General features: G+C 45.8%; 1 pseudogene; it reads left to right on the top strand.

Annotated features, from left to right (window-relative positions):
• The first annotated feature begins 8,715 nt into the window (after window positions 1–8,715).
• Window positions 8,716–14,742, top strand: LOC129656526 (40S ribosomal protein SA-like; annotated as a pseudogene).
• Window positions 14,743–15,117: the final 375 nt, after the last annotated feature.

The following is a 15,117-nucleotide window of genomic DNA, read 5'->3' as shown; positions in this document are numbered from 1 at the left end:
TACAGCACTGAGGAAATATGTGGGTTTTGTTATTTTTGAAAAAAATTCAAATTAATCATTTTAAGTTGAGATATATATCATATGCCAAAAAATTCCCCTTTGAGCACTGTATTTTAGTGATTGCCCATCTCTATATTGTGCAGCCATCATCACGATCTGATCCAGAATAGTTTATATTTTATCTCCCTACAAAGACACCTAGTGTTCCTTAATCAGTCACTTTAAATTCCACATTCTTCACTCTTTCATCCTCATGCAATTGCCTATTCTGTGTATTTCAAGCACATGGCTTTGTACAACTGTGGCCATTTAGGTCCAGTTTCTTACACAGTGTCATGTTTTTGAAGCTTATTCATATTTTATCATGTGATTCAATTTTTTGTTTGGCTTCAGAATTTTCCTAAGTCTTTAACACATGCGCGCACACACACATAGACATGCTACAGTTCTTTTAATGTGGAAAATACACAGAGGTCTAATGTCGCCATTAGAACCATTTTATGCACACAGTTCCATGGCATAAAGTACTGCCTTCCTGTGGGCACTCAATCTGCCCACCAACCCACAGCGGCCAGTAAGCACAGAGGGCGCCAGCCCAACTGTGCTGCCCATTCTCAGAACCCCCACAGCACCCACCCAGGCCAAGACTCAACAATAGGTGCACCTCTCCATGGCCAAAGGAGAGCCCATCTGTGCCAGGGGAGGGGGCGGTGGCCAAGGGTGAGAGAGATGAAAGGAGAGACAAGCGGGAAAGTCCACAGCACCTGGTCTTTCCAGGTAGTCTTGCAACCAAGTACTAATCAGGCTCAACTTTGTTTTAGCTTCTGAGTGCAGAAATTACCAGGTGCCTTCATGGTGGCATGGCCCTAGATGATGGCAGCCCCGACCAGGCACCCCAGTACTCTGTGCTGTGGGGCCCTGCCATGCCAGCCTCACCAGCCCCTGTCAGAGCCCTGGGGTGCCCAGCATCTGTGGGCAAACCACTCCTGACACATCCTTCAGCCCTCTGGAGGCCCAGCCATCAGGCTGTGACTTGGAGTTCCCAGGAGATGGTTATCACTCAGGGTATGTGGCCAGTGGCAATAGGGCCTGACCCTCTGGAATTGAGTAGAGAAAAGCCCAGTGCTCTAATTCAATGCTGTTCTGGCACCAACTGAGTGTCTCTCGCTGACATCTTCACTGCTTCATCCAGATATTCCACGTACCACTCGTGTTCCAGGCTGGGAATCTAAGGTCAGCCTTCACAGGGTTGCAGCCTTTCCCAGTGACCAATCCCAAGTGCCTATGCCTCTACCTCTGGACTCTCACATATGTAGTACCGCTATCAATGCTTAGGGATAAAAACAGCAGATCTAAGACGCTGAAGACTTGTCCTAGGTCTTGAAAACAGCTCAGAACTGATGTCTGGTGGCCTTTAACGCCATGACCTAAGACCACACCATCTGCCAGCAGACATGTCAATCTCCAGATAATCAAGATCAGATTGATTAAGTACAAAGAGGGACACGTGTGTCATGTTGGGAGGAGGGAGGTGGAAAAAAACACCCCTCTGCCTTTGTCTCCCTCCTTCCAGCTGCCCAGGGGCCCAGCCACCTCCTCAATATCCTGTGTTCATGTAGTGTTCTGTGTTGACTCAGACAACGTGGAGGGTCCCTGCCCCTCAAGTAGTGATTTTCTCAGTTTTGAGGGCTACACTCATGAAATGTCTTTCAGTGTACAAATAAAGAAAAGATAAAAATCACCCAGACCACTGGAGTTCCTTATGAGGTGAGGGTGATATAAGGTCCCTTGAACTTCTGTTCTGGAAAGAGGGAGGGAGGAGGAAGAAAAAGCTTATCTTCAGTGAATGTAATCTTCACATGGACTCTGCATAGTCGTTTTATCTGTACAGCTATTCGGTCATCATAACATTTACTCAAGGTCTTTTCTCTTTCTGGACTGATGTTCTCATGGAGCTCACAGGCTGAAGAGGTGCTCAAAGTGAGAGAGTCAATTCATAGGCAGGTTGATAAGAAGTCCGGGGGAAGCCGAGAAGAGAGGGGTCTGGAGTTCTCAAGGAGGAGGAAAGGACAAACATCTTTTTTTTCTCTACATTCCTTAGTCTTAGTCACTTAAAACATTTGTTTTTGTTTTTCCCTCTTTCTTTCTTTCTGTAGGCCCAGAACTGACGATTACACAACTCAGTTTAAACTCTGTGAAAGAAAGTGAAGTTGCTCGGTCATGCCTGACTCTTTGCAACCCCATGGACTGCAGACCACCAGGCTCCTTTGTCCATGGGATTTTCCAGGAAAGAGTACTGGAGTGGGTTGCCATTTCCTTCTCCAGGGGATCTTCCCAACCCAGGGATCCAGCCCGGGTCTCCCACATTGCAGGCAGATGCTTTACCATCTGAGCCACTTAAACTCTGTACTCAGGATCATATAACAACAATGTATCCTGCTTGAGGACAGTTTCTCCTTCCTGAAAACCTTCTGATTAATCCTGATGTCTTAGAATGCATATTATGGGAATGGGTCTGGTAGGATCTTTCTGTTAAAATCTAATCCTGTTATCCTAAAATGCTAATTGTGGGAGTGGATCTGGTAAAACTTTCACAAACTTGAGACATTCTTTTGATTTATTGTAGTAACTAATTAAAAAAGTATATACCTCCCTTGCTAACACTAGCAAGGGGGGTACTCTCCACCCGCTTCTGCTGTCCATGTCAGAAGCTTTCTATGACTTTTTTCCACTGTCATAAAACTCTGCTACACAAACGCTCTTGAGTGATCAATCCTGGTCCCTTGTCCTGAAGCTAAATCATCTTCGGAGATCCTGAATCCGACATCGTTCACAGTAAGCTCGATTGAATCTATAACAATCTCTTAAAAGCCAAATATAATCCTAAAATAAGCTATGCTGCTGCTAAGTCACTTCAGTCGTGTCCGACTGTGTGCGACGCCATAGAAGGCAGCACACCAGCCTCCCCGTCCCTGGGATTCTCCAGGCAAGAGCACTGGAGTGGGTTGCCAATTGAAAAATGAAAATGAAGTCACTCAGTCGTGTCACACTCTTAGCGACCCCATGGACCACAGCCTACCAGGCTCCTCCATCCGTGGGATTTTCCAGGCAAGAGTACTGGAGTGGGGTGCCATTGCCTTCTCCAAATTAAGCTATATGCCCTATTAAAATAAAATTCAACTGAGTAAAATTTTAAAATCTTAGTGCCTTTATTTAAAGATTTATGAATCAGGCAGCATCCAATTTAGCAGTTAGAAACTCTGAGGAGTTGCACAAAATAAAAGACTTTTATAGGCATAAGGGATTGGGAACAAGGAAGTTGTACTGGGCAAAGAATCCCAGTGGTTACTGCGAGGTTACTTTCCATTAGAGGCTGGAAAGCTTTCTCAGGCAGATGAGTTAACTAGTGATAATCAGAAGATTCCTGGCTGACTGTTCCAAGATTTCATTTCTGGAAGAGCCAAAACTGCATTTAAGTCTATTTTGCTAGCATGGTTCCTAACTAAGCAACTCCTTTGGGGCTGTTGTCTTGTTTTTAACAGTCCCCTGGGGGCAGCAACAAGGCTTACCACTGCTGGTTCTTCCCCAAATGCTGAGAGCGCATGTGCTCTGTGCCAGGCCTGTGCTGGGGGCAGGGACCCAGCCAGGACACTTCACAGTTCTTGACGTTCAAGAGGAGAGTAAGACAGAAAACCACCACACTTTAAAAAGAAAGGATCCTGCTGCTCCCACAGAGCTGACGCTGTGGAGCGAGACAAGGAATAAACAGACCAGCTTGTAGAAGAGTCAGCTCCATGGAGTGAAGGGCGGACGGCACAGCGGGAAGGGGGGGCTGGGGCGGGGAGGAAAGGAGTCCCGGGGCAGAGGACTCAAGGGTGACGAGCCCCACCTGGTGCTGACAGGGCCGGCCCTGGTGCCGTGAAGGACCGAGGTGGTAAGGGCAGGAGACATGGGGGAGCTGTCACCGCAGATGCACATGGGGACGTGTCTCTGAGGAAGTGACATTTAAGCTGAGCTCCAGGCCACTGTCCCCTTCCCTTGTCACCCAGAGCCAGACACCGAGGATGGCCGCTAATGTCACGCGCACCAGCCAATCCTGAGCCTGCGCACCCAGCTCACTGTTCCTCCTGAGGAGTCACAGTAAAGGCCCCTGCGCTGAATTCTCCTCCCTCCCTCTCCAGACAAGGCCAGTCCTTTCCCAGGTGGCCCAAGGCGTGGCCTGTCCCTCCTTTTGGGAACTTTAAGTCATCAACTCTCTTTTCGAGGACAGTTGTCTCCTGATCTGTTTACCTTATTATGCCTCCAATTTCCTATTAATACACTATATTTTAAATTAGCCCAGAATGGCAGCACACTCTGTAGACACAGAGTGTCTTAACTGAGCACACTCAATGAAGTGTGGACAAATGGAGCATGAATTAGGACACTTCCCGCAATGTCCTCAATCAGTTTAATGTTTATTGTGTGTTAAGCATGGGTTTTGTGTTTTCCCGCCTGGTTAGTTTCCTCTGGGTCAGCTGTGCTTTCTTTCACCAACTGTTTCTCCTGACAAAATTACTTGCAAGCACAACTGAAATTCAGAATATGTTCAAATTGTTCCCTACAGGGCAGGCATCTTAGAGCCAAACTTTACTGCAGCGCTGCTAAGGCGTCATGTCTTTCTCCAAGTGGGCTGAGAACGAGCAGAGTAGGACTCGTGTGGTTAGTCCCTCTGTTGTGTCCAGCTCCTTGTGACCCCTCCTTTGAGAGGAGCCTGGCAGGCTACACGCCCTGGAGTCCCAAACAGTTGGACACGACTGAGCAACTATATATTCTTGCGGATTCTTTCCCGTTACAGGTCGTCACAAGATACTGAGTACAGCTCCCTCACTACACAGCAGCTCCTTGTGCCACCTGGTGTACATACAGCACTGCGTGCGTACTGACCCCAAACTCCTGACTCACCTCTCCCATACCCCCGTGTCCTCTTTGGTACCATAAGCGTGTTTTCTATGTCTGTGACTCGACCTCTGCTTTGTAGATAAGTTCATCTGTATCATTCTTCAATATTCCACATGTGTGATGTCATACGATGCTTGTCTCTTTCTGTCTGACTTACTTCACTTAAAGTGAAATCACCATGTTCATCCATGTTGCTGCAAATGGCATTATTTCATCTGATTTTATGACTGAGTAATTTTCCATTGTATATATATTCCACATCTTCTGGAGCAAGCACTTCTTAGACTGCCCATCTTGACTTACATTGAAGGAACAAAAACTGTGAGTAAACCTAAGTTATTTTAGAGATGGAGAATTTCTCTGCAATGATTTATATATCATTAATTAGCATTTAATAGATTAGGAGACCAAGAATAGTAGGTAAAATTGCTGTGTGGTTTTGTTTTATGTCACTTATGTCAAGTTCTCATCCTGCTGCTGCTGCTAAGTTGCTTCAACTCTGTGCGACCCCATAGATGGCAGCCCACCAGGCTTCTCCGTCCCTGGGATTCTCCAGGCAGGAACACTTGAGGGGGTTGCCATTTCCTTCTCCAATGCACGCAAGTGAAAAGTGAAAGTGAAGTCACTCAGTTGTGTCCAACTCATATCAGTGTTAAATTATGTTCACAAAATACAGATTTCTTCTGTTCGTCTATTCTTGATTCTCTAAAATTATGTGGTACTTTTGTAGTCAGTTGTTCTTTGCTTGCATAGCCTTCACATGGTTTTCAGAAGTAATTCTTGAAAAAAATTTATTTTACAGACTTCCTTGATTATTTTTCTTTTGTTACAGCTGCTTTAAATATTGGTCTTGAGAATTCATATTTTTCCAGAAAGTAGTCAATTTCTTGAATATTCTCGTATATTTGCAGTGTATATAAAGGGGTTTATATTCATTTTTGTGGGTGGATATGAGATAATGAAATATACATCGGACCTGTTGTCTGACACAGGACCCCTAAATGTCTTGAAGTTTCCTGGGCAATAGAAATGTCTTTTGGTTTGTTTTCTTTGTATGATTCCTGAAAGTGTTAATTTTGTTTTTTCCTGGTAGGAAATGATTACCTTCATAACAGACACATTTGAGGATTATTGCTAAGGTTTGTTAGTACAATTCTATATGCCCTTTATTTTAAGGCTTGTGATTAGTTTCATCTCTCTCTCTCTTTTTTAGTTTCAGCTCTAATGCATGCATTTTCTGTCTCAGTTGAATGTCCCACATATTCAAGGAGGTTTCTTCACTCTGGCTGGTGAGGATTCTCAGCCCCACATGAATGTTGCACATTATTCAATGCATTCAGTTCAGTTCATTTCAGTTGCTCAGTCACGTCCAACTCTTTGCAACCCCATGAACCGCAGTGCACCAGGCTTCCCTGTCTATCACCAACTCCCTGAGTTCACCCAAAGTCATGTTCATTGAATTGGTGATCTCATCCAACCATCTCATCCTCTGTCATCCCCTTCTCCTCCTGCCCCCAATCCCTCTCAGCATCAGAGTCTTTTCCAATGAGTCAGCTCTTCACATCAGGTGGCCAAAGTATTGGAGTTTCAGGTTCAGCATCAGTCCTTCCAGTGAACACCCAGGACTGATCTCCTTTAGGATGGACTGGTTGGATCTCCTTGCTGTACAAGGGACTCTCAAGAGTCTTCTCCAACACCAAAGTCCAAAAGCATCAATTCTTCTCTGCTAAGTTTTCTTTATAGTCCAACTCTCACATTCATACATGACTACTGGAAAAACCATAGCTTTGACTACACGGACCTTTTACTCTCTCTGATTTTTAATATGCTGTCTAGTTTGGTCATAAGTTTCCTTCCAAGGAGTAAGCATCTTTTAATTTCATGGATGCAATCACCATCTGTGGTGATTTGGGAGCCCCCCAAAATAAAGTCAGCCACTGTTTCCACTGTTTCCCCATCTATTTGTTGAGCTACTTCAAATCCTAAAAGATGATTCTGTGAGAGTGCTGCACTCAATATGTCAGCAAATTTGGAAAACTCAGCAGTGGCCACAGGACTGGAAAAGGTCAGTGTTCATTCCAATTCCAAAGAAAGGCAATGCCAAACTACTGCAAAATTGCACTCATCTCACACGCTAGTAAAGTAATGTTCAAAATTCTCCAAGCCAGGCTTCAGCAATATGTGAACCGTGAACTTCCAGATGTTCAAGGTGATTTTAGAAAAGGCAGAGGAACAAGAGCCAAATTGCCAACATCCACTGGATCATCAAATAAGCAAGAGAGTTCCAGAAAAACATCTATTTCTGCTTTATTGACTATGCCAAGGCAATGGCACCCCACTCCAGTATTCTTGCCTGGAAAATTCATGGACAGAGGAGCCTGGTAGGCTGCAGTCCATGGGGTTGCTAAGAGTTGGGAACGACTGAGCGACTTCACTTTCACTTTCACTTTTCACTTTCATGCATTGGAGAAGGAAATGGCAACCCACTCCAGTGTTCTTGCCTGGAGAATCCCAGGGACGGGAAAGCCTGGTGGGCTGCCATCTCTGGGTTCACACAGAGTCGGACACGACTGAAGCGACTTAGCAGCAGCAGCAGCAAAGCCTTTGACTGTGTGGATAACAACAAACTGTAGAAAATAATGAAAGAGATGGGAATACCAGACCACCTGACCTGCCTCTTGAGAAACCTGTAGGAAGCAACAGTTAGAAGTGAACATGGAACAACAGACTGGTTGCAAATAGGAAAAGGAGTACATCAAGGCAGTATATTGTCACCCTGCTTATTTAACTTATATATAGAGTACATCATGAGAAACGCTGCGCTGGCAGAAGCACAAGCTGGAATCAAGATTGCCAGGAGAAATATCAATAACCTCGGATATGCAGATGACACCACTCTTACGGCAGAAAGTGAAGAGGAACTAAAGAGCCTCTTGATGAAAGTGAAAGAGGAGAGTGAAAAAGTTGGCTTAAAGCTCAACATTCAGAAAACTAAGATCATGGCATCCAGTCCCACTCAATGCATAGGTCTCCAGTAATCATTCTTTCCTCAAAAGTTGTTCCTGTCCAGGCTTGTGGAATTTTGCCTGCGTGTGATCAGATGACAGAGACTCAGCGGGCTCATTAGGTACTTGTAATCATTCTTTCTGTCTGAGTAGCTCTCTCTTTTAGATGCCCTGCCCCACACATATCACCTTCTGCACCTCCCTGGCTCACCTGTATTCTCAGATCAGGGCTTTGCTGGGCTGCATCTGGGTTCCCCTCCCTGTACCTGCAGCATGTAAATTGCCTGAAGGCAGACATCCAGGAGTCTTCAGATTGATTTGTGCATCCATCTTCACTCTAGGAACTTACTCCTGCATGGCTTGCTGTCCAGGATCTGAAAACAGTTGTTTCAAGTATTTTGTTCAGCTTTCTAATTACCAGTGCCAGGTGAGGACGTTCAGATACTGTTCCTCTTAAAGCTGGAAGTGGAAGTCACATTTTATTTTTACAGACACTCTTTGAATCAATAATTCTAAATCAGTTAACCATATATGTTTGAAAGTATCTTTTGCTTCATTTTCTGTGTTTTGCTCTTGCAAATGTAAAAACAACACCAAATATCAAGAGACACATTAAAACAGGTTTTGTTTTCTGCATTTCCTGGTTGACCTTTATGTCAACAAATCCTAGGTAAGGACTTAGGAAGCTGCAGTAAGTCAAGGCACCAGCAAGATCACAGGATCTGCAATCAACAGGGACCTTAATGGTACCAGAGAGCCTTTTTTTGCCATGCCGTTAGAGGTGGTTGCAGTAGTTGAGGGGCCACAGGGATCCCAGGACCTTAATGACACCAGTGAGCCAGCTAAAATACAGGAGTCTGAGGCCAGGTACAGCACGTTTGGCCAATGTGAGCTGAAACATATTTAACTCTGAATTTCCAGAACCATAACCTCAAACAAAATGTTCACCTTCTGATATTCACATGGAAAGATTGCACAGAATCTTTTACCCAGAAATTCTACTTCCATGGAAGAAAGCCACCAGGGAGATTGCTTGGAGAATTTAAGAGATGTGTGGTTTTTAGGTGGAGAAAGAGGAAGTGAGTAAATGGCAAGTGTGGTTCAGAAATGGAAAGGGGTCTGTGCAAACACAGCAGGCTCTCTTTGCTGGAAGGCAGGCCGTGCACTCGCTGCTCCTTCCCCCTTTTGCTGAGCTCACTTTTATCATGTTTTAGGTAGCTCCAATGAAAACTTCAAATACAGGGGCTTCCCTGGTGGTCCAGTGGTTAAGAATCTACCTTTCAGTGCAGGGGACACTGGTTCGATCTCTGGTCTGCAGAAGATCCCACATGCCACAGAGAAATTAAGTCTGTACACCACCAATACTGAGCCCAGGCATTCTAGAGCCCAACGCTCCACAGCAAGAGAAGCCGCCAAAGTGGGAAGCCCAACCACCCAACTAGAGCACAGGCCCTGCTCGCTACAAGTAGAGAGAGCCTGCAGGCAGCAAAGAAGACCCAGGGCAGCCAGAAAGAAATAAAATTATATCTAAACAAAACCCCTTCAAGTACAGTGACTCTCAATGGCTCAAGTAACTCCTGCTCGATGTTCTCAGCACACCGACGTGTGGGGTCTACAGGAACCCCCTCCTCCCATGAAGGCCCAGAGTCTCCATCAACCACGTGTCTCCACCACTGTGCTGTGCCATCTCCCCGCTTACCTCTGCACAGAATTGCTTCTGATGGTGTCACTCTTTAGGCAGGGGTGTCATTCTTGAGAATCATCATCTAAGAATTAACATCATCTCACCTGAAATTTTATTTCTGTATTCCTTAAAAGGAGTTCCTTAAAATCCTAATTGTATTCCTTAAAAGAGCATTTTAACAAAATCTTGATTTAGACGCCTATGTTTTTATTTATCACCTTTTATGTCTCTTTTATTGTGTCCTGTGCTCTGGCTCAGCCTCTCTCTTGGCCTCTGCTCTTGGCCTCTCATGAAACAGCGTACAGGATGTATTAGTTGCATCTGCCCTCCCCTCTCACTGTCTCTTTTCCATCCTCCCTTGTCTCTCCGTGACATGTGTAACTATGTGCACATCACTATTACCGTGACACCCTCCCCTCCCTTGGGAAGCCTGTTATTACCTTCCTGCTTCTTTCTCTGCTGCCCCGTGTGTGTCCCTGCCCAACACTCACAGCAGCTTCACAGCAGGTGCTCTCCCTCACTCTTCTCTCCAGAGTTCCTGCTGGAATTTCTGGACACCACCTCCCAAGTATTTACCTCTGACTCTGACTTCTTCTTCCCTGGTGGGCCCAGTAGCATCTTCCCCTGAATGAAGACCACAGATAAAACCTAAATTCTCCTTCTTCCCCAGCTACCTTAGACTCCCCTGTGGATGTCTCCTTCTCATCCAGGCTCAGTGATTCAATATCATCCATGAACCATTTTTCTGTACTCAACCATCTATCTGGCTGTATTGATACCGTCTCCAGGGGAGTGGGTGGAGCAATGATGGGCAATGTTGAGATGGCAGGTAGAGACCAGGCCAGGCAATGAGGGCGTGCGAATGAAGGGCAGTGCTAAGAAGAGCAGATTATAGAGAAGTCACAAGGGCAGAAGAGGTTGGAGAATGTTTTTGAAAACAGATCAGGGAGATATCTGGGAGAGGAGAGGTCGAGTCCTAAGGAAAGAGAAATGATCATTGCATAGCTCCTCGGGGGGGGGGGGGGGGAATCCAGCAATGTGCTAGTTTACCAGCAACATCCTATCAGATGCTGTATTTCAGTTAGAAATACTTCAGGCTACAAATGCATTAGATTTGTAGAAATTCCATATGCATTAGAAATTGATACATTTTCCTGAAATGGAATAAATTAGGCTACAGTTATGCATTACATAGTTTTTTGTGATGTCAAGATGTCATTTTATATTAGTGTTTATTCCAGTGTGGACCAGTAAAGCGTATTATAGTACATCATCTAGTCACCGGACTGATTTGTGGAAAATAGTGTCCCAAGAGAGAATATTCCCAAGATAGTGTCAGCTGAATATAAGCAAGATACCATAAAACATTGTGCACAGTGTGCGACCATTTATGGTTTTAAATGTGGTTGTGCTCACACTCAGTCACGTCCCACACTTTGTGACACTATGGACTGTAGCCCACCGGGCTCCTCTGCCCATGGCGATGCTCCAAGCAGGGATACCAGAGTGGGTTGCCATTTCCTGCTCCAGAGGATCTTCTGGACCCAGGGATTGAATCTGAGTCCCTTATGTCTCCTGCACAGGGAGGTGGGTTCTTTACCACTAGCACCACATGTGGAGTGAAGAAGAAATAGATATTCATAGTTGCTTGTGTCCATAAAATGACATTCTGGGCCTCTCTCTTGATCCAGGGGCTAAGACTCTGCACTCTTATTGTAGGGGCCTGAGTTCAATACCTTGTCATGAAACTAGAACCCACATGCCACAGCTAAGAGTTCCCATGGCAAAGGTCCCATGGACACAGCCAAATAAATACTTAGAAAAAACAAATAAACCTCCGGAAGCTATTCCTGAGAAACAAAACACGTGGCTGACTGTGGAAGCAGCAGGGCCTTAACAAGAAAGGAGGGGGTAGGAAGAACAATGGAATATGAAGTATTTTATATTTTTAGGTTCTTGAACCTTGTACATGTATTGTAAGTTTCTCAGAAATGCCAAAACATTACAACAAAATTTTAAACCTCTAAAGAATAGAACTCACAGCGTTATTTCTACAAACTGAATGAAAGTCAAGTTTGTTTTATCAGAAAGATTATCTGGCTTCTCTAAAATATCTTCTTAGGCTTTTCCCACGCTACCCAGACAGTGGTCCATACAGTACTGTCTGGATTCTTGTCATAACGTAAAGTGAATCTTTTACACTATCCTCGGTCCTTGATGTCTAGCAAATGGAGGACGATGTCATCACGTTCCTTGCAGCAGGGGCCCACTTAGGGAGCACCGACCTCTACTTCCCAATGGAGCAGTACATCTACAGAAGGAAAAGTGACGGCGTCTACACTAGGAATCCGAAGAGAACCTGGGAGAAGCTTCTGTAGGCAGCTCATGCCATCGTTGCCACTGAAAACCCAGCTGCTGTCCCTGCTGCGTCCTCCAGGAACCCTGGCCAGCGAGCTGAGCTGCAGTTTGCTGCCACCGCTCCTCTGGTCGGCTGCTTTGCTCCTGGAGCCTCCACTAACCAGACCCAGGCAGCTTCCAGGAGCCAAGACTCCTGGTAGTTACGATCCCAGGGCTGACCGCCAGCCTCTCCCAGAGACATGTATGTGAACTTCTTACCATTAGTCTGTGTGACACGGACTCTCCTCTGCACTCTGGAGACGACCCATTCCCAGCAACCAGGGAGCTCAGTTGGTGGGTCTGACTTGGCGGATGCTCACCAGGGAAGTTCTACCCGTGCGCGGCACTGTTTCCTGTGAACACTCTTGGGAGGTCGTGCCTGATCCCCACGTCTGCAGATTCTGAAAAGGTTAAAAGGGAAGAGCAGGTGGCAGCTGAGCAAGCTCTGACCAAGGAGGACTTCACCGTGAATGGGTCACTTCAGCAGCTGAGTGCAACGCTACTGGATCTGAGGTGCTGGCCTACTCCACAGGCGGGCAGGTGAGCTCGCTGCCTACTCTGCAGTTCCCCTGAAGGCTGGCCTGCAGTGCCCACTGCTCAGGCCACTGGACGGGTAGGCACAGCACTGCGTGGGCTTCAGCTGTTCTTTCACAGGCTCTTTTCTTGGGTGGGGGCCGTGCTGGGTCCTTGCTGCTGCACAGGTGTGCTCTGGTTGTGGTGAGTGGGGCGCACTCTCTGCTTGTGGTGCCTGGCCTTCTCGTTGCAGCGGCTTCCCTTGTTATGGAGCATGGGCCCCAGGGCCCCCAGGCTTCGGTGGTGGCAGAGCATGGGCTCAGGAGCTATGGCCCCCAGGCTGTGGAGCACAGGCTCGATGGTTGTGGTTCATGGTCTTAGTTCCTCTGAGGCATGTGGGTTCTTCCTGGACCAGAGATTGAACTCATGTCTCCTGCATTGGCAGGATTCTTTACCATGAGGCATTATGGAAACCCCACAAACTCTTAAAATGGAAATTGGTTGACAGAAAATAAGCAGTTTCTAAATAAATAAATATGTCTACTCATGAGGATGTTCTGTGACTTTTGCTGTTTTCTTTTCACATAAGAGGAAAATTTCCTAATTCATAATTCATTATGTTCTTCCCCCAAACAACATTTGCAACTGCTAATTTTATTAGCTAAGCTTGATCCAAGTTTTAAAATACTTTTCTCCCACTTTCCCCTATGCACTGTACGTTCATTATCAATTGAGATACTATTTTATCATTGTTCAGTCACTCGGTCATGTCCAACTCTTTGCGACCCCATGGACTGCAGCACACCAGGCTTCCCTGTCCTTCACCAACTCTCAGAGATTATATTTATATGCTTCATATAGATAGGATAATCAATTGACTTCATACTTGAATTATTTCTCTGAATCTGAATATTAATATGCTAATAAGATATAAAACACTTGATTGAATTCAGCATAATAACAAGTAATAGAATCAGGTGACCATATCTTAAGACTGATTATAAAAGCAGCAGCCATGTTGATGAGGAGCAGTGACACGGGGGGGACATTTTATGTGGTGAGAGAGGGGCGCTGGCCTCAGGGATTTAAAGGGCTGTTTGAAAACAGTGGAACTCGGCTCAGTGGCTGGACCTCCTGGGAGTCACTTCCCAGGGACACACAGGACAGAGTCCTGAGCATCCTGAGAGCCCACAAGGCGGTCTGAAGTGGTGGCCAGGGCACCCCTCTGTGTATCAGTGGAGATGGTAGCTGTATTGTTTGTCTATACGAGTCTGTATAAGGTGACCCTGCATGCAGAAAACCAAATTTGACTAAATGGCAGATGGCCTCAGCTCTAATATTAAGATCTTTTCTTTAATCAATTTCTTTCTCCTCTCAGCTTCTCCGTTTGAAAGGAGTTACTCTTCATGAGACCCATTCTCTTTTAATTCCCTTCTTAAAAGCCTCAGATTTTGTAGCTTTTTTTTCAGTAAGTATCTTTCCATGTTTATTCCTCAGACAAGACAAGCAAGAGTAAATTTTTCTTATTGGACTTTAAAGATAAACAAATACTTTTAAAATCAGACGTTCCAAAAGTTCTAAATTCATTCAGGTTCTCACTTTAGTATCTTCAATCCTAAGCCTGTAATGAGCGTTTTACTTGATTCAGACACAGCTCTGGGGTGTGAATTGGTGGTGGGACTCCACAGACCCCTGGAATTTTGAACTCTTGACAGTTAGATCTCTTTTTACAGAAGTGTTAGCAGCCAATGGAGCAAGGCGCATATAGTGCCAGATTACAGGGCTGACAGAGGGGAAAAGACAGTTTATTGATAGTAGAAAAGATCTGCCTTCTGACAAGCAGGCGCCTCTCACGGTGAGGCAAACTGGAAGTGCCTGCAGAGGCAAAGCCTCGTGGGCAGGGAGCAGGATGCTTCAGCCACACCCCTTATCAGCGCAGCCCTCAGAAAGCAGTCCTTCCTTAACCTGACTCGTGCTTCCTGTTTCTTTAACTCCCTGTGCTTCGGGGCTGCTCTGCTGAGTTGGACTCCCCTTTGCTTTTCCTAGATCTCCTTGGGGCCTTCTCACAAGGCCCGGCAGCAGGCAGGAAGCAGTGGCGCCATTGGGCAGGTCTGCTCCTGTAACTCCTCTGGCAGCCGTGCGGCTGGGACAGCGCGCAGAGCGTCCACTGTCCCTCTCGTGGGACCAGAGGTCGGAATGTGATGGGACCAGACCTCGGAATGGGGAAGAGGGAAGGGCTGCCTTTGCTTTCTTTCACTCCCAGGCCAGGAGCTCTTAACCGGAGGGATTTGGAGAGCCCAGGGAGCCTGTGGCCTCCCTGAAGTGATGCATAAAATGCATCTGTGCACAAGCTTTTGTTCAGATAAGAGTAAATGCCCTGGATTCACCCCTTCAGAATATTTTATCTTTGTTCCTAGTCTATACAGATCCTGTGCTTTGAAGCACAACACCTCTGAAGTGATTTCATCACACTTCCACTGCTGCCAGTCCCTAATAAACCCAGCTTTCAGAATCAAGAGAAGCTGGTGGCTGACAAGGCTTAAAAACATCCTTTGGAGTTCCTAGAATCAAGAGCAT

The sequence above is a fragment of the Bubalus kerabau genome, chromosome 6 (assembly GCF_029407905.1).
Source record: "Bubalus kerabau isolate K-KA32 ecotype Philippines breed swamp buffalo chromosome 6, PCC_UOA_SB_1v2, whole genome shotgun sequence".
Taxonomy (NCBI): domain Eukaryota; kingdom Metazoa; phylum Chordata; class Mammalia; order Artiodactyla; family Bovidae; genus Bubalus; species Bubalus kerabau.
The sequence above is the reverse complement of the archived record's forward strand: the minus strand, read 5'-3'. Positions and strand labels throughout refer to the sequence as shown.